This window comes from Vicugna pacos, unplaced genomic scaffold (genome assembly GCF_048564905.1).
Source record: "Vicugna pacos unplaced genomic scaffold, VicPac4 scaffold_116, whole genome shotgun sequence".
NCBI lineage: Eukaryota > Metazoa > Chordata > Mammalia > Artiodactyla > Camelidae > Vicugna > Vicugna pacos.
In genome coordinates, this window is record NW_027328796.1 from 630914 (window position 1) to 650588 (window position 19675).

At 40.8% G+C, this 19675-nt stretch overlaps 1 long non-coding RNA gene across 1 annotated transcript in view; it reads right to left on the reverse strand.

The window, feature by feature from the left end:
• Window positions 1–13000: 13000 nt before the first annotated feature.
• The window catches only part of LOC140694987 (uncharacterized), a 36994-nt gene continuing 30319 nt past the window's right edge, over window positions 13001–19675 (reverse strand). Inside the window, exons 4-5 of the long non-coding RNA XR_012070645.1 lie at window positions 13272–13446; window positions 13001–13095 (exon numbers count right to left, since the gene is read on the reverse strand). This is a non-coding gene — a long non-coding RNA (uncharacterized lncRNA). The remainder of the gene's footprint in view (window positions 13096–13271; window positions 13447–19675) is intronic.

The window sequence follows — 19675 nt, forward strand, 5'->3', positions numbered from 1 at the left end:
AAGGAATAAGGAATGTACTTTTGGGAAAGCTCTGCATAGAGAATGTTGGAGGAAATGCACTGAAAATAGGCAAGTGAGCAAGCTCCCTTGAGTCTGGGAAGGTGAGTGCAGCACATTCAGAGAGTCTATGAAGTTATTACAAGTCACAGAAAGGTATGCAATTAAAGTGTCTTCCTAAGCAAAATATCCTTCTTCAGGAATTTTTATCTTGATATTTCTATGGTCTGTGTGGTCACAGGAAGTCAAAGTTATGGTGGTGGCTTAGAAGTTCTTTTCTCTCTGTCTGTAATTTACAGGACATTGCTACAGATGGGGCAGCAGAGATCTGCGGTAAGCTGTTCCATGGGGTGGGGGAGCAGTTAGAAATGATAAGGCCAGAGATCTAAAAGACTTTTAGACCCTAACTGGCAGACTTTTAAGTAAACTAGCACAGGTATGTAACTAAGACAGTGGATGAGAGGCAAGTTTGTAGTCCCTTCAGTATTACTGCTCAGTCAAGGGATAGGGACCACTCTGGCCAGGAATGGCAAGACAGTGGATTGGGTGGATGGGTAGGAGGAGCTGACATTTGCTTCTGACCTGAGAGGCAGGGGTGTGTTGCAGAAAAACCGACAGTGCTGGAAAGAAGCCTCATGTCCACAGCCTAAAAGGAGCTGTCATATTCAGGGAGGTCACAGAGAAAGAACCAGAGTTAGTGATGCCACAGGGTCAGCAGCGTGGCAGCAGTGATATCAGTATATGTTTCCATAACCCACCTAACCCTACATGAACACATCTGCCTACAGGGGGCAGGTAAGTAGCAGAAATATGTGGAGTGGGTGCAGCCACTGGCAAATTGGCAAGTGGACATCTTAATGAAATGCACTGCTCACAGTCACCATATTGGAAAGAGGGCCCCACACTGTCAGATCCCTTTCTTATTCAAGAGAAACTAGAAATTAAGACTTCATTAGCAATCATCCCTCTTCAAACCCAGAAAAGATATCATTTATAATGACAACAAAGGCACAGACTATTCAGAAATAAATTAATGAAAAATGTTAAAATGATTCTGATAAATGACTTAAAAAGAGAAAAAATGATAATTGAATGAACAGTAGAATGCACCATCCTCTTCAGTTGGCAGACTCAAATTTGGGGGACTTGAACATTTTTTCTCCAAAATAAATTTAGTATCTGAATGCAAATTTAGTTAATAATCCTGAATGGATTTAAGAAAAAATTCTGAAAGGTGATCCTAAATTTCTTCCAGAAATATACACAAATATACAAATAAAATAATGAGGAGGGATGTTTGAATTTGTAATATTAGGGACATTCTGGAAAAGGATAAAATAGGACCAACTGTAGGAGATATTAATCTATGGTCATGGAAACAGTATAGAAATAGTGCACTGAGAGAATGAATGAAATAGAACACATTTCAAGAATAGACGTGGATATTTAAGAGATTTTAGAAATATTATAAAACTGACACTTAAAATCAGTGGATTCAGGTACTGGTGTAATTAGCTAAATCATTAGAAGGCCTGGTACACTGTCCTCAATTTTGACATTAAAATAAATTCCAGAAAATTTTTAATTAAAAATAAAACACTAGAAATAACCCAACATGATTTAATCTGTTCAGATATTCAAGCGAGAAGAACTTTCTAAAAAGCTTTTGGAACAAAGACCAACAAGAGCAAAGGCCTAGCAACTCAGCAAGGCCAGAAACGCCCCCTGTAAAACAAAGCTGACCCTCTCCCAACCCTCTCTCACGGACCTGTATTGCTCTCTGATACTTTCTATACTTTCTTCTTCCCTTTAAAGTCCAGTTTCTTGGAGAAGTGCCTGCGCTGATGACTCCTCCAGGGCTCAGAGCCCTGCATCCCCCACAGCCCCACCACGGCACTGATACAGGAGTTGCACTGCCGGTGGCTGCGTGTTTCAAACCAGTGGGCATTCTCAGCTCCTGTTTATTTGATTACCAGGTAGCTTTTGCCGTGGACAAATATTTTCCTTTCAGTGGAACATTTTCCCCCCTTAATTTTTGTTTTACTTAAATAAATTTTAAAAGCCCAGGCAGAAAAGTGTGTGTGCACATATGCACACACACAGATACACACAGATCTGTTTTTTAAAGGCTACATTAGTGTAGTCCAACTCCGCCTTTTCCTCAGTTTAGACAATTAAAGGTGGGCTTTAGCCCTTGCTTTTATGCCCCACACACCCCCCCTTTCTCACTTCGCTCCCTTTAGTCAGTGTTCAAATTCCTCTTAAGCCAGGTTACAGCCTTCTCTGTGTTGCCTCAAATCGTTTTCTCTCAACTGCACTGCTATTCTTCTTTCTCTTGGTGGACCTCTCTTCTCCCATTTGCCATGTACATGGCCCTTTTCCCCAGGGCCTCGTCTTCAGTCCTCCACCTGGCAGGACTGAATCGCCCCCACGGCCTCACCCACAGCTCCTCTGAGCTCCTGACTGGTGAATCCAGCTTAACAACGGACATCACTCCTTATATGTCCCATAGACACTTCGCACTCAAAATGACACACACAGAACCATCTCCTTGAAACCAGCTCCTCTCCTTACACTCCCCCTGCAGATCTGCTCTCCGTATGGGTCACTGGAAAGTCACCTCAGCAGCTCTGCGGCCCGCCGCCCCGGCCCTCCAATCCCCACTGCAGCAGTCACCACTTCTGCCGCCCATGTCTCTCTCTTTCTGCCCACGGCCTCTCAGCAGGCGTGTGCCATTTGTTGTCTGGGTTACCTGCGTTGGTCCCCGAAATATCCTTTCCCCCCAAAATATGGGCCTCTTCCCCTAAAATAGTATCTTCCATTCTGCTGCCAGAATAACCAGATATTCTGCAACATAAACATTATGCAATTCTCTTACTTACAAATAATCCAATATATCCCTGCTTCCTTAAGGATACATTGAAGTCTAAGCACACAAGGCCCATCGTGACAGAGGCCTTGTGCACCTGACATTCCCACCTATGGATCCTTTGTTCTAGCCCTACTTGTTGTTCTTCAGTCTGGCCAAGCCGCTTCATGCTGTGTACACATATATGTCTCCACCTCTCTGCATGAAGTGTCCACTCCCTCTACCACAAAATAGAGAGCTAACGTCCTTTCACCTTTCAAGATTCAGTTCAAATATTTCCAGCTCTAGGAAGTCCAATTTGTGTTCACCTGCTTAGCAATCCATCAACTACTCGCCATGCCTCGCCTAGCCTGGGGAATGCAGACACCAAGTCTTACCTGTTTTGGTCTCCCCAGCAGTTGATACAGTGTTTGGCATAGCAGTGCTCAATGCTTGTTGGTTGGATAAATGAATGAATCAGTAAAGAGATGAGAGGTCTACAATCCCCCCCAGTTACTCAGCTGCCATTTTGGGAAGTTCATTCTGCGGAGTTAAGGAAATGTGAGTGCAGGTGGTGGGCAGACAGAACAGTGGTGAGGGCGTGGGGGAGACAGGCCTGGTCCTGGAGAGCGCAGGATAGGCGTGGGTGGGAGAGCACTGGAGAGAGAGGGAATGGAGGGGGCGGGTGCAAGGAGATGTTGAAGAACAACTGATATTAAATGCAGTAAATTAAATGGAGAACATAATATATGAAGGGGAAATCAAGTTAACAAAGCAAGGGTGGAAAAGGCAGTACCAGAGATGAAGAGCTCTCACTTCATCCCTCACAGCATTTCACTTATGGCACCTGCCCTCTGTGAAGGCAGTGTCAAATTCTTGAGAGACTGGTGTTTGTGCTGTGGGTGCTCTAAGTACAAAACGGTATCTTATGGCTTCCAGATTTTAAGACTGATAGATAATTTCTCTTATGTCCCATGTCTGAGTTCTCAGGCAGCAGGATCATTCGCTGGTGGGGGGAGAGATATTGTGGTTAACAACTCAGGGTTACTCTAATAATCTCAAAGGACAGTGGGGAATTCATGAAAACAAATAAAAGAGAAATTTCACTCAGAAAAAACCATATGTCATATAGAACTTTGTGGGGGCATTGGGGGCAATGTTACCGCCACCTCATCTAACAGTTTTATTTGAGTGTGTTGAAACTCCAAGCTCAAGTCACTTAAACAAGTAGGAGAACCAGGGTCCAGGCTGTGGTGCTCCAGACATGGACGGGAAGATGAAAAGCCTGACTACTGCCTCCGACAGGATCAGTCCAGTCGGGGAGTACAATGGACATGGACACGATCACACACCATCAAGACAAGAATCAAGTGCAATTCATGCCTAGACAGGAGAGCAGATAATCTCTAAATAGTGGAGGGGTCCCTGCCAAGGCTTGGCAAGTGTCCTTCCAGGCAGAAAAGCAGAGAAATATAATTCAGGCGAAGGAGACTAAGGTTGGTGGCTGGGTGCAAGGCCTAACGAAGCACAGATGGAGGGCTCCAGGGTCATCTGTCAGTAGCTGTTCCCCTTCAGCAGCTAAGAGGCATAACTAAAAAGGCAGGTGGGGTGTCATTAATGATCATGGGGAAAACTGGGAGGAGGAAATTGAGGTCAGGAGATCACCACCAAAGGCAATTTATTTTAGAGGAACAAAAATAATTCAAAAAGCACTTGGAAATTCTATCTCCCATGAATGAAAAGAACACAAAATAAGTTTCACTCCAGCGTTGAATACAGAATAACAGACTGCCTACTCTCAGAAATGGATTGAATTTTCTAATTCATCAGGGATTATTTAGATAATAGGAAAACGAATAAATCTGAACAATCTCTCTAGAATAGCTGTTACTCCATCCTGTTATGTAGGGTAGAGTTAGGCTGAATTATTTAATTGATATTTTAATGAGACTATAAATTTCTAAAAGCCTTATCAATTTCTCCCAAAAGCGTACAACTTTTCCTTTCATGACATTTATTTGACTTAATTAGAATAACTTTTTTCCAAGGCTTTTTTTGTGTGTGTTAAAATACCTAATGATATGCTGCCCCCAGAATGTTGTTGTTATTATTAATACTGATAATAGCCCCAATAAGACATATTTACAATTATGACTCATTTTGGAATAACAGGTCATTGGTTTAAAGTCGTTTTGAAAATAAGAAGAATAAACGAACATAATTACTACACCAGGGACAGCAGCTGCACCCTTAATGGAACCTGGTCACTAAACACAACAAAAGCAAAGATGAAACTCAAATCAGACACCAGGCCACAAAGCATAGCTGACTGAAGATGCCACAAGATGACCTTTCATTCACCGAGGGAACCAGATGCATTTCTATGTATAATGTATATTGTTAAAAGCAATTATTTTATATATAGAATGTAATTTAGGAAAAAGAAAACTCCATCTGTAGACTTATAAACAGGAAGCACAAAGGGGTGCCTTTGCCAACAAGAACCTGCATGCATAAATGCAAAGCCTACTGACAAAAATCCTTTCCTGTCTCCTAAGCTTAAAAAAAAACTACTTCAAGGCAGTGGTGAGCTGAAAGGGCTCAGATACAAAACGTGCACATCATCAGCCTTCTAGTAGATAAAAGTGCGCCATGCATAATAGAAAAGATAACGTTTCCTATGGAAATCTATTTTGAGATTCAACAATTTAAAGGCAACTGAGAGCTCAAAACCAAGTTCAACCAAAGAGGAACAGAGCCCAAGCAAATGTACAGAAATGGACAAAGTCATTGGAGAAGGAGGGGATCTGTGTTCTACCGATACTCCAGATCAGCAAATTCATCCTGAATTCAAGCCAGTGATGTGACATGATGTCACTCAAGGAATCAGGCAGAAACCATCAGCCAGAAGAAATAGGAACAATATCAAAGGCAGGTGTGAGATGTGGAAGGGGTGACCCTGTGAACCTTGCTGCAATGAGGCAGGATGTGCTTGCGGGCTTTCTGCACAGGCTGGCTGGCTCACATGACTCTATTTAGAAGGATATCAGCCAACAGCTGTGCCACACGGGCTACAGCCTGAGCTGAGTCACATCTAGTAACGGTTCTGAGTTCATCCTTAGACGACATGACCAGAAGGATCTGAGAATCAATGGAGGAGACGTATCTGAATGAGTATTCCATTTCATTCCTTGGCAGTAAATCTTCAGCTTTGTGCAACATAAATATTGACAAAGATACACACAGGCACCCTATTTGAAAGCCTGACTGCATAATTGCATCTAATCGAGAGAAGCGGGCTCCGTTTCAGTATGCTAGGACATTGTTTGGCTCGGTAACCAATGCTTCTGAGACCCAAAGCATACTCTAGTATAACCGACAGCACAGAAATCTCCATTGATGACTTACTCATTTCAGGGTATTCATAAAATAACCCCAGTTTGCCCATGGGATACAGATGGTTTTCCCGTTCCCATCGTGGGTTGGTCTGTTCTGCTCCCAAAACTGTGGCATCATTAGATTCATGATCCAGCTGTCAAACAGATCAAATTATAAGGCAGGATATTATCAGACCAAGGTCATAAAGGTATTACTGATATCTCAAGCTGAACACATCATCTTCCCAAGAATTTAATTTCTTGTTTTCAGGATAAATTTCTTTTTATTGCTGCCTCCCTACCCTCAAATATTGTGAAAACTAGTCCTGACTACGTGCCTTGGGTTTACCAAAATTGTAACGACTACTACTACTTTATCTCCTACCTCCTTTTCAGGTGTTCATTTTAGCTTTTAGAAGATGCCTTCCCTCATTTGTCTTTTTTACCCCCACTTCTCTCCTATTATCCACCATGGCCTTTCCAGTCTGAAAGTCGTCAGAGAAAATAAGTAAAAGAAAGAAATACAGGTTCTGTGAGCTGGTGATAAGTGCTGTGGAGGAAAATAAAGGAGAGCGAAGAATGTGTGCTAGGGAGGAGTGGGGATGGGGCAGTGACCTTTGAATAAGGCAAAGACTGAAGCAAAGGGGTGGGCAGAGGAGGGGCAGAGGAAACAGTGATCACAGGCCTGCAGGTCCCTCACGCTGGACAGACAGCATGGAGACTGGTGTGGGCCACAGTGAATAGGAAATAAGTGGTGGTTTTGGGGGTGGAGCCTTAGAGGCTGCCGTGAGGATGTGGGCATTTTTCCCTTTGAAGGAATTGCGGAGCCATGGAGGGTCACCGAGCAAAAATGTGATACTCTAATGTTGGATAGAACAGGTCCAAGACCCTAATACAAGCTGAACAAATCAAGGGACAAAGAAGTGACATGCCACCTCAAATTCAGTGCAGAGCTTGAAAGAAACACAGCCTCGACTCCCAGCCCAATGCTCTGTCCCCTTCTGGATGCTGTCCCACAGAGCTGTCTCTAAAGTTATGTTTTTTCCTCACTCAAAGGCTTGTGGGCCAACTGAATGCTTCCCCCTTTTCAAATGGCAATTTATCCTGAAAGGAAATCAGAGTTGGCAGTGAAACAAGGCATGGACCTGTAGCCTACAGAGCTGTTGTCCCTGAAAGCAACAGCTGGCGCGTGGTTTACTCGTGGAGTTCAGCAGAAGAGACAGAGCAACAACAGACAACTTAGCATCTGGCTGAGTTTCGGCTGACTGCACTGCACGTTTGGATGTATTTCAAATTTGGACAGTGAGGCGGCTTCACACGAAAGGCAGGTGTATACATCATACATGCCCACACGTCTGTATGCATACACACGTAGACACACACAGAGCATATGATGTGACTTGTAAAGAGCTGCCTCTGCTTGGTTTCCCACGGCCTCTAATTTCAGCATTAACCTTTCACTGGCCATGCTCCCAGGTTTGCTACGAGATTTCTTTGCAATGGAACATGCCCTTCGCTTCACAAACGTTCCCCAATTCTTTCAATGACATTAGGGGAAGAGCAGGGAGCCCTGGGAAATGCTGGGGATATGGACTCGAGATACCCCTGAATCTGAATCCACACTTCATGGCTTATTTGTTATTTAACTTTATTTACATTCAAAATGCAATTGTTGCAGATCTCAGAAGATGATTTACACTCACTGCTATGGCAGAATGTTGCGGTTAGTAGACTCACCACAGGATCCTCTTATTCAACACGTTCTTCCAATATTTCAGATATTACTGTATCACAAATGCCCATTTCTATATTTTGATATCTGCTTTTCAGTATAATTATCTTTCTTCTTTATTCTCTATATATTATGATTTTAGAACATTTTTCTGAGAAGTGTTCCACAGGCACTGTACATATGATACTTGGATAAAGAGATCCTGGAGATCAAAACCACATTTAAATCCTTAGATAAACTCAGCTGTGTCATATACATGGCTAGGTTTAGTCTGCTTACTTTGTTACTTTGTTTAGTAATTTTTGTTTCAAAGAACAAGATCCTTCTGTATAGCACAGGGAACTACACTCAATAACTTTTAATAGCCTTTAGTGGAAAAGTATATGACAAGGAATATATATATATATATGAGCCACTATGCTGTACACCAAGAATTAACACAATATTGTAAACCAACTATACTTTCAACAAAAAAAGTTGAAATAAAATTGAGAGATGAAACTTCCACTGCCCAGACTGCTGTCACGATGAAACGATTCAAAGCAGGCCAGGTATTAGCAACCCCCCTGACACAGCAAAACCCCATGTGGGATCTTCCTTTTGAGCAGCACTGGCTATCCGGCTGTGGCCACCTGTAAATAGGGTTGAAGTCACTTAGACCCTTGGCTTGGGATCACCGTGGCCACAGGGGTGGGGGTCACTGCAGCACCTACGAGAATGACGGGGCCAGCCTCCTGCTGAAGCCGCTCCCCAGGCCACAGCCCGGAGCGCTGCAGGCAGGTCTGAGGTCCGGCCGGGGGCGCGCAGCTCCACAGCCACTCGGAGCCCTGCGGTGCGGGTGGCGCTGGGACTACGCTCGTCCATCACCCTCCCTGGCACCCAGACTCGGGATTCTCCTGGGGGAATTTTTCTCTGCCTCATACTTCCTGTCTCAGCATTTGTGGAATCCGGTCCATGCCACAGGGAAGCAGGGCTTTTACCCTCCGGGACCCAAATCCATCACTGTATGGATCCAGGGTGAAACTTCCATGTTAAATCACCTGGCGCTCCCTTCTTGTGCTGAAATGCCCTCCCCTGTCGATGGCATTAGGTCGTATTAGAAGTCCCGACTTGCTTGTCCTTAGCTAAGACTCTGAGCCTCTTGCTCAGTCTTCCTGAGTGGAACCACTCATCTGTGGCAGAAAAGCTTGGGCTGTCGTCCACCCATCATTGTCCTCGGTCTTTTGGGTTTTCTGTTGGGTTATGGTTCTCGTGCAGGGATATCAATTTGCACATGAGAAGCAACTGTAGACATTTTAGAAAATACAGACACTGGATCCTCCCCCCTCTTCAGCCAAGGCTGGAAGCTTTCTCCCTCTAGCAGGGGTTACACAATCATTTGCTTGGGAATTGACCACACATATTGGCATAATCATAGTAAATTGCCCTTTACTCTGTGCTTGCCACGTGGCATTTTCTACTTCATGTTGTCTTTGTACCTTCATTATCACATTTAATCCCTGCATTATTGATTATCACCATTTCTGTTGAGGACACTCCTACTTGCTAATCTTGAATACAAGTATCTTTGATTCTCTTAATCTATTTCATTCCTGAGTTTCCTGTTCCTGAATTTAAAGAGTGAATTATGGACACATGTAAATAAGATTCTCTTATTATATGTATCTGACTCATCCTCTAACCAAATCATATCTGGAGAAGAGAGATTTTCTCTTTTAAACATTTGTTTTTCTTATTATATAGTAGTGCATACACATAGTGGAAAATGTAGAAAACATATAAAGTAAGAAAATTACAGCCATACATTATCTAAACACCAAAGGACAATGCTATGTCATTTGGGGCATTTAACTATTTTTCTTAATATTTTATCATAAAATTTCCCTAGGAAAGTTGCTTAACCCTGGAATTGTACTAGCCTTTTGTCCAGTACAGAATAACATTCCCAGAAATGACCCCAACATCAAAATAGTATGTGAGGCTGGGAAGGCCACAGGGCACTCAGCTTATTCTCTGAGTCCTACAAAGAATGCTGTTAATTCACTGATTTTACACATTCGATGCCTGTGAGTCACTCACTCACTCAGCTGGCTCGGACTGAGACCTACTTTATACCAGTGCCAATCCAAGTGCTGGGGAGACCCCAGAGGGAGCCTGGATCACGGCATCACTTTCCTTCATTTGCTCCCAGAATCCTACTCAAGAACCCCACATGGGATTGGGGGGGTGGAGGCAGGTGAGATATGGTGAAATTCATTTCATTATGTTCCTTTAGACATATTCAAATAGCATGAAAATAGTAGCTAATTTTGATAAGTTTTCTTTTCCCTTCCTATGTATTTTTGAGAATGGGTATAGTTTTGGTGCAGCAAGAGTAATTGATAGATCTTTGGTATGGTAGGATTTTATATGAAAAATTAAGAAGGAAACTGCACTTATACAAAGAGAAGAGGCAGTGAGGAAAAAACAAGCCACCCTTGAACTTGGCTACAATTCAGAATTCCTGGTTTTCAAAAGAGGGAAACAAAATTCAAAATAAATTCCCTAAATATTTTAGCCCATAGTAGAAATACATGGAGGCAAAGTTCAGCTCACTGGAACCTAGAACAATGTGCTTATTTAAGCGAAGGTATAAACAGACCACAGATACTATAATGCATCCTTTACTTTAAACTAGTTCATGTGAGCAAGTTTCATTTCACATGAATTGCTCAGTACCAGTTTCGGAAATATATCCTCCTTGATTGGTAAAAATAGCTCACAGATAACCAGATTCAACAAAATTTATTGTTAAATAATTTACTTATTTCCTTCAGGAAATGCTTTTGAGTAATCTGAGTTAAGTATTTCCTCTATCTGCTGTATTTCTTTTCACAGAGAAAAGTAGTATTATTTGCACATGACCTACTTTTACTTCTCTGGAAATATCTGACTGTGAGCTCAGGGTACGGATTGTCTACTGCACAGTAGGGAAAAAGAAGATTCATTTCACAGCGAAGATCAGAATCTTTTTTTGAGGGGCGTGGTGAGCTGGGGGACAAGGGAAATGCCTTTGTTTCAAGACAGACCCCAGTAATCCATACTGAAGCTGAAAGATGAAGCCATTATGAAGAAATGTGGAAGGACACACTGACACGCAAAGGTGTTCACTCTGCAAAAACAGAAAGAAAGAAAGAAAGAAAGAAAAAATAATTTAACTGCCCTATAAAGAGAATGGACAGAAACTTGGTAATAAGCTAGAGAGAAGGAAGGTTAGTGAAGGGAGGAGAAACAATGAAAGGGAACTTGGATGCGGTGGGCAGAAGAGCAGGTTTCTGGAGCCTACAATGAAGGATGATAAGAAAAAATAAAGTTTAAAAAAGTTACAAAGTTTAAAATAGTTTAAAAATTAAAAAGCAAAGTTAAAAAAATAAATATTTTTATAGTGGCATGGAAGATTTTAAAATGATGGAGGTTTTTTATTTCAAAATTCAAGTTGTTTGAATTTCTCCCCCATTCTCCAAACAACAGTAAGACCTGCTTGTGTAAGTGGTTTTGGGGGACACCACAGAGAGGGGCGAGCTCTGCAGTTAGGTTGGCCAGGAGCAGAATGCTGGTGTGGAAGGCAAGACAGAAGAGAGTTCAACAGTTTCATGAAAACAGAAACTCAAAGCCAGAAATTATCTTAAAATGGTTAGTGTGGTAGGCAGAAAAATGTTCCCCCCCAATATGTCTATGTCCTTATCCCCAGAACATAGGAAGAGGTCAGATTCCCTGGCAAAGGGGGCCTATGGTTGCAGATGTGGTTAAGGTTGCTAACCAGTTGACTCTAAGAGAGACCAGCTGGATTATAGATTTGGGCCCAGTGTAATCACCAGGGTCGTTAAAGGAGGAAGAAAGAGGCAGAAGAGGGGAGAGAGGAGAGGAGATCTGACCACAGGTTCAGAGTCAGAGGCACACAACCATGCTGACCTTGAGAATGAGAAAAGAGGTCACAGGCCAAGAGACGCAGGTGGTCTCTGGAATCCAGAAAAGTCAGATACAGGTTCCCCTGAGGCCTTCAGAAAGAGCCGTGCCAACACTTTGACTTCAGCAGGCTTCTGCATTCAAGAAAACTACAAGTTTAAATTTGCGTTGTTTAGTAGAGACTTTTTCTTTTCTCTTCCTACTACCATGACGTTTGGGGATACTTGTTACAACAGCAACAGAAAGTGAATAGAGTAAGCTCCTTGAAATGTTCAGAAATTGCAGATAACACTGGACTGTCCACTTTGATGTGGGATTGGGCTTATGTGAAAATCAAAAGGACAGTGTGACCTTTGCTAACATCTGCTTTTCTCATTTTAGGAAGAGAACAGTAAGTCAAAACCTCTGTTGTTATTATTTTAGACAAGTGTCTCTTAAAACTTTATGTAACCCTGTGCCTTAGGACCCTAAGAGAGTCTCTTCTTAGAAGAACATGGATTCAGAGAGATAGTGTCTTACATCTGAGTCCCACAGTGGTCTCTTATTGGCAATGAGAGCTTGGGCATATCAGTTACCCTCTTTAAGCCACAGGATCTTCATTTGCAAAAGGAAGATAAGAATAAGGATTGTTTGGGTGATTAACTTGTACACACACACACACACACACACACACACACACATACATATATGTACAACATTTAATACAGTGACTAGCACATACTAGGCACTCAACAAATTCCTGTTATGGATTTTTAAATGCATATATAAAAGGAGGAGAAATTTGCAGGAAATTGTGGGAAAACTAAGTTCATGGCCCCAAAAAGGGCCATCTCTCAATGGGCTCTGATCAGTCAGTCCCCAGTGGTGGGCTAATAAGCAGAGACTATAGCACTTGGGGATTTATGTTAAACATAAAAAGGAAGGTATTTAAACATAATTATTAAACATCAGGTACGTTTATACTTTTGGCTGGATCATCTTATCTGGAGAGATTTAATAAGCAGAGAGTCTCCACTGTTCTAGAGATGGGCATGCAGGAAAATGATGTGGGTGGGTGGGCCATTCTCACCCACCCAAGATCACATGACTGAGTACTCATGGAATTAACACCTCTTGTATGTTATTACAGATGGGCTGTCCTCCCATGATTATTGTCAGCTGTGTCATCAGTTCAAGGAGACATCACATGGGTCACACTGGAATATTAGAAAGAAAATCTCATTTAAATTTTAGATAGCTCTAACATGAAATAAAGTCATTATTTTATGCCTAAAAAAATCTAAGGAGCAGAGAGTAAAGACACTCTTCATTGGGCAACTAAGAGAAAACCTGAAACAGGTTAGATTGTCAGAACACAAAGCTGTATTCACACCTCTTCATTTCTGTATTTTTACAGCCAATACACCAGATCTCATGGATAAGTCACAAATCTGCCCTTAAAGAATGTGATGTAGAAACACGTGGAGTAGTAGTTGACAAAATGGAACAAGAACACCTTCATGGCTGGGTTGTTCTCATAGTCAGTCTGGTCCTTGGGAGCTCTGCAGCTAGAATAAAGAAAAGGTAAGTCTGTAAAACTGTGAACGGCTTTGAGACCCTAATCAAAGCCACGGACACATGAGTTAACACATTTAATATGTGTGTGTGTGTGTATATATATATATATATATACATATATACACACATACACACACACAATTCACACTGTTTTCATACCAGCTGTTTTGAATTTCTTAACATATCCACTATGTTAATTCCAACTGTACACACTGTTGTAAGAGTTTCTCCCACTAAGAAAGTGATATCCCACAAGGCAAAAAAAAAAAAAGTCACCTGTTCCTTAAAATTTATAAGCACAACAGTATCCAATGGGAAAGAACTGTCCTCTGTTAGGTGTAATTTGAAAGAAAGCTACTTCTAAACATCCTGCTAGATAATATTCTCTTGTCTCCCTGAAAGGCAGTAAGGTAGGACTATTGAAGAAGACAAACAAAACACGGGGCAACTTGCTAGAAGCATTTGGGGAACATAAAACGGGTCATCCTCCTAGTTCAGAATTTGAATTGGTCTTAGTATTTTCAGAAGATGACCACTGAGCAGACCACTGGGAGGACCACCCAGCCACATGCAATGTGTTGGAAGCACTTAACTTAGGCCGCTAAGCCGCTGGGTGGGATACAAGCCAGAGAGAAGAAACATTTATTATAGAAGCTGCAGCTGATGAGAATGGAGTTACACTAACAGGAACAGCATGGGGGGAAGACACATAACAGTGTGATTACTTGTCCTCTCCGTAACGCGCAAGCAAATCTGCCACTGGAACCACGACCCTCTTCCACTTATTTGCAATACAGAGACTATTTACTTTCAACAACAGGGTACATTATCTAATGTAATTGAAATTATTATTAAGCACTGACATATTTACACAGAGCTTGGACATTCTAAAGCTTCCTTTGTCCCTTTTACTAATGCAAAAATGGAGCTAATTCACTTCTCATATAGGCTAGAGAAAATAGGTTTGCAGTTGAAGTTAACTAAAGACTGTAATGTACTGCAATTGAAGTGCCTAAAAGATAGTCTCTGTTTTGACCTGGTTCTAAAACTGGTGTAGAAATTATCTCAGCTGCAGGAGGAGCTTACCAGAGTCAGTCATCATGATTGCCACTTTCTCATATATGGCGTTCAGGGTCACCATGATGATAAAACTGATATGGGAAGCAGTGATGGGCGTGGCCCACCTGCACAGTCAGGTACTTTTGGATTGGGTCTGTTCCATTCAGGTTCTTGGGAAGTTTTGCAGGAAATACAATGAACACTGAAAGTCCGTAGACAATGATCCCAATAACTGAAACAATGGTTAACAGGACCTGACAACCCAAGAACCCAGCAGCATGAGACTCACTAATGATCGTATTTTTACACAGAAAACTTGCCCCCAACCCAGCTTAAACAGAAAACATGCATGTGTTGTAAACTTCACATAAACGTGAGAAGTGATATAAATCGCACGTAAATGCCATAAGAGACGTGAATATCAGTCATGTTAAATTTTAGGGGAGGAGGAATGAAAGATGTCAAAAAGAATGAGTGCATCCACTAATGTAACACGCTGGCAGCAGGAGCAGCTGTGTGCAGGGCATAGGGAATATATGGGAACTCCACTTTCTGTGAATTTTTCTGTAAACCTAAAACTGCACTAAAGAAGGAAGCCTGTTAAGTATATTTTAATGGGTGAAAATGGGGTAACTGGTGGCATGATCTTTTGGAGGGAAGTCTGTGATAGCAGAACAAATGAAAGTAGCCCTTCTACATCTGTAGAATTACTTAGGTTATGAACTAGTTGTAACCCATGAAGGGGATATGCTTCCTTTCAAGGGAGAACCTATCACTGATTCAGGGGTCAGCAGGTGCTAGCTGTCGTCTTCATTCTGAATAGGACCAGTGAAGCTGTGGACATGCCCTGAGGGAAATAGTGGGAGTGACAGCAGGTCTCTGCTGATGAAAGCTTCACATGCTTTTCATACTCCTTGAGATCTTGAAATGGCAGGTATTCCTACTCCCTGCATTTGCACAAGATTCATGTCCCTAATCCACAGTAGTTTTGACTGTGTGGACCCAAGGGCAGCGGGGGTGTCTGAAGCAAAATTTGCACGTGGCTAATAGGGTTTCAGTTCCTCACTAGGCAGGTTTTTTTTCTGGCCACTGAAGAATGAACATTAAAGATCCCATTTTTAAACAGTTTTCCTTCCATCTACCTTCTTGGTCATAGTCCAGAAGCATGTACTCAGTGTCCCTGGCTGCTCCTGATGGGTGCCCCAGACAGAAAGCTACAAAGAATGTGAATTTCAGGACTAAGTGAACCACATCATGTTATTTACAGTAATAGCAGGCGGCTGGCTTGCACCTGCATGGGAGAGCAGAGGGAGTGTTTACAAGCCCCTCCTGGAGCCACACTCCTGCATCTGGATCCCAGCTCTGATGCTAGCTGTGGGGCCTTGTGCAAATTTCTTAACCTCTAGGGGCTTCAATCTCCTCACCCATATAATGGGGAGATAATAATAGCAATTTATAGGACTATTGTGATGAGTCAATTATTTACTAATTGTGAAAACAATTGGAACATTAACCGCAGGCATGTGAAAAACTCTACCTAAGTATAAGCTATGAATATGGTGACCAAAGTCTTAAAAAGGTGTTTTTTCTTAGTTTTTAAGCCATCAGTTTGTAGAGAAAGCATTTTATTTTCTCCTCTACTCTCTTTCATCATCCTTTTCTTCACAGTTAAGTCTTCATGCTTGTGAAAGGAATAACTTTTTGGTGTGTTTGTGATTAAATGTGAAAATTAGTTAAGGCTGAGAAAAATGTATTATAGAAGGTATATTAAGCCTTCCTCTCTTGTACAGCTCATATAGGCCATTTAAATAGTATGCATTTTTTAAAAGTCTCCATAGTAATTTTTTAATTATGTATTAAGTAAACATAATAGTTAAGAATGCGTAAATACTTACTATTGCTTCAGCACACATCTATTTTTCAAAATCCTCACAATCACCCTGTGGGGAAGGTAATATTATATCTCTTTTACAGATGTGGAAATAGAGCCACATGGAGATGTTGCAATTTGCCCCAAATGAAGCAACTATTAAGTGAAAGTACTGAAATACTCAAAGAGCCCAAAGACACACTAACTGTATAGCACTGTCTCCTACATGGTCTGTAAAATCAATTCTAATTCATTTCAGAACTTTTACAAACTTGACACATTTCCATTTTTCTTCCAAGCACTTAATGGGTTCACTATTTCTTAAGAAACAGGAAAGCTTTCCGTTCTCCTTCCTCAAGTTTCTTCTTATTTATCATCTTTTCTGATCATAAATTTAACATTTGCTCATTAAAGAAAATTTGAAAGTACTCAGTAGTGGACAGAACTGCTGTCCTGGATCTGTCCCCAGTCTTAGAAGAGGACCCAGAACTTGCTTTAGGATAAATAACCTCCCTTTTGTTTTTAGTCCTGTGATTTAACCTCGATTGACCCACTCTTTCTGAAGCACCAGAAGTAGATCTCAGTTGGTTTAAGACAAATAATACCCCTCATTGTATTGGCCTTGCACATGATTGGAGAATTGGCAAATAACCCAGGAAGAGCCACTATTATGTGAGGAGATACATGCTGGTGCCCATGTGAAACATAAGCTTCTTCTATCAAGAGAGGAAGCTGCCAAAAGAGACCTGTCTTGGTTTGGATGGATGATCTGGGATACTGCGTGCCTAGAAGCATCATGCTGAGACATCTTTGGACACAGAATGAAGACAGGACAAAAGCAGCCCTTGACATCATCTGGGCTAGAGTATCTCTCCTTGACTGAAGCCAGACCTCAGACCTGAGGTTTTCATTTACAGGAACCAATAAATCCCATGGATCCCCATTTCTTGGTTGTTGTTTAAACACATTGGAGATTGATTTTGTCACCTACAATCAAAAGACTCCAACTCTGAAAATGAATAAAAAATAAAATAAGAATAATGCTTCAACCTATAGACATAATTCCTTCAGAATGGTGCATTGTTTGTATATTACAAATCATTTTATATATTAATTTAATTCTCCAATCTATCATAAGCGCAACACTTTGACATGTCATAAAATATTTTCATGGACACACTTTTTCATGACTGCATACTATTCTACTTTGTGAAGAGTTGGAAGAATATTTTGGCTGAGATTTTATATATATATATACACATATAAAAGTATGTCTGTGACTTGCATCCATACTGACTTTTCCCTGCCATTTTGAAATAATTCCTGATTAAAAGTTTTTCAAAGCTGAATTAGTGGATTAAAACATATGAATATTTTTGACTCTTAATATCAACTGCCAGACTGCTTTCTAAGAAGGCTTGAGGAGTACACCAGAAATTAACACAGCATTGTAAATCAACCATACTTCACAAAAATTATCCAGTAACCTAGGCATGGGATTGGTGATCACTGGCAATTCATCCTCATAAACAGAGTTGTGTCACTTGAGAAGTGGAAAACTATTTCATTTTGATGTGCACTGAGTGAATTACCATTGAAGTGTGACATCTATTTTTTCTTTTGCGAATGTGTGTTCATCTTCTCTGCCTTCTACGCTTCTGAGATATTTTGATGTTACCTTTGAAGTGATCTGAACTCTCTATGTATTGAAGGAATTAGCCCCTTGTCGGATTTGTAAGCAAATAACATTCTCTGGTGTTTTGTTTAAAATTAGGATGCTCTGATGCATGGAAATCTTTGTATAATTTCCTCTGATACTTACTGTCCATCTAGAGGTTGTATACTCATCCATATTTATTTGTAGTTTTTTTTCTAATTGTGTTACTTTTTAAATGTTTCTGGAATTTATCACAATATATGGTTCACTGTATGATTTCAATCTTTTCTTTTCCCCCAAGTAGCTAACAAGTGTTTCATTCACTGAATAACCTTTATTTATCTCCCTGATTTGTAATGCCTTCCATCTCTTATATTAAATTATTATTGATATCAGAGCCCATATCTGGACTTCCTGCCTTATTTTATAATCTGGCTATTCTTGAACTAGTAAAACTCTCATTATCTTATTAATTTTTATATTACTAATATGATTTTATTCACAATAAACCCAAATCAATTTTATAACTTCTGATATTTTGGAGATATGATCTTTTAATCTAGAATCATGTGATTAAAGCACCTTTTATATCTTTCAGTAGTTTTTACTTTTATTTTTTGATAGTTCCTACTATCCTTTTGTTAGGCTATTCTTAGACATTTTACCTAGGTTGTTACACTTGGAAAATTTTAGAAATTTAATGCCTCCATCTGGTCTCTTAATCAGACCCTGGAGAATCCTAAACCACTGATCTGATTTGAACAAATGAGGTGAAAAGAATTGGGGGAAGCACTGTGAGCAGAAGAGACTGTGGAACCTCCAGAGCGGCGCCCTGCATTGGCTCAGATGTTCTCTGGAAAAAGTTTCCTCTATGAGACTACATAGTTCCCAGCTTGACTTTCAGATTTCTCAGCATTTCACATTAGATTTTAAAAGTCTGTGGCAGGTTCTTACCCAGAAAAAGAGCACTTGCGCAAAGGGTTATATGTATACACTTTCCCCAGGTGGTAAAGGGAACACGCTCTTCTTCCTAATTAAAAAAACAAGTTTAGTCAATCAAGGGATTACACCAATGAAATGATATTTCTCCTAACTGGTCAGTAAATCCTAAACATAATATAAAAAAAAATTTCAGACATAGCCTCCTTGTTTGTAAATGCATGGGTTTTTTCCTGTTTTTTTTCCTTTTCTTTTCTGTTAACGATGTCAAACACACAACAAAATATGTACAGTGTTCGTTTTAATACTATTTTTTGAAAATGCACATGTGAACAGTAAACTGTTTCCCTGCCATGGTCTGAGCACCTGATGAGGCCAAGATTTAAAGCTCTATTCCTTAGCTTGCCTTTGATTTCAGAAGTGAAGGTAGTGACAGCTTAGGGTCTGTGCAGGACAGAAAGAATCACAGTTGTCTGCAGCTAACTGGTGTCCACTGTGTGTTTCTTGGTTGAGATTTATGTGTTAATTAGCTACAACTATGAAGTTTAAGAGTTTCCATTTTAGAGTTTATATTTAGAATTTTTTAAGAGATGAAATCAGCAAGAATCAAGATTTAACTGGATTATAAAACCAGATATAGTATAATAATAGCTGTAACTAAGTACATGGCCCTTCCTCTGTGCCAGGAAGCCTT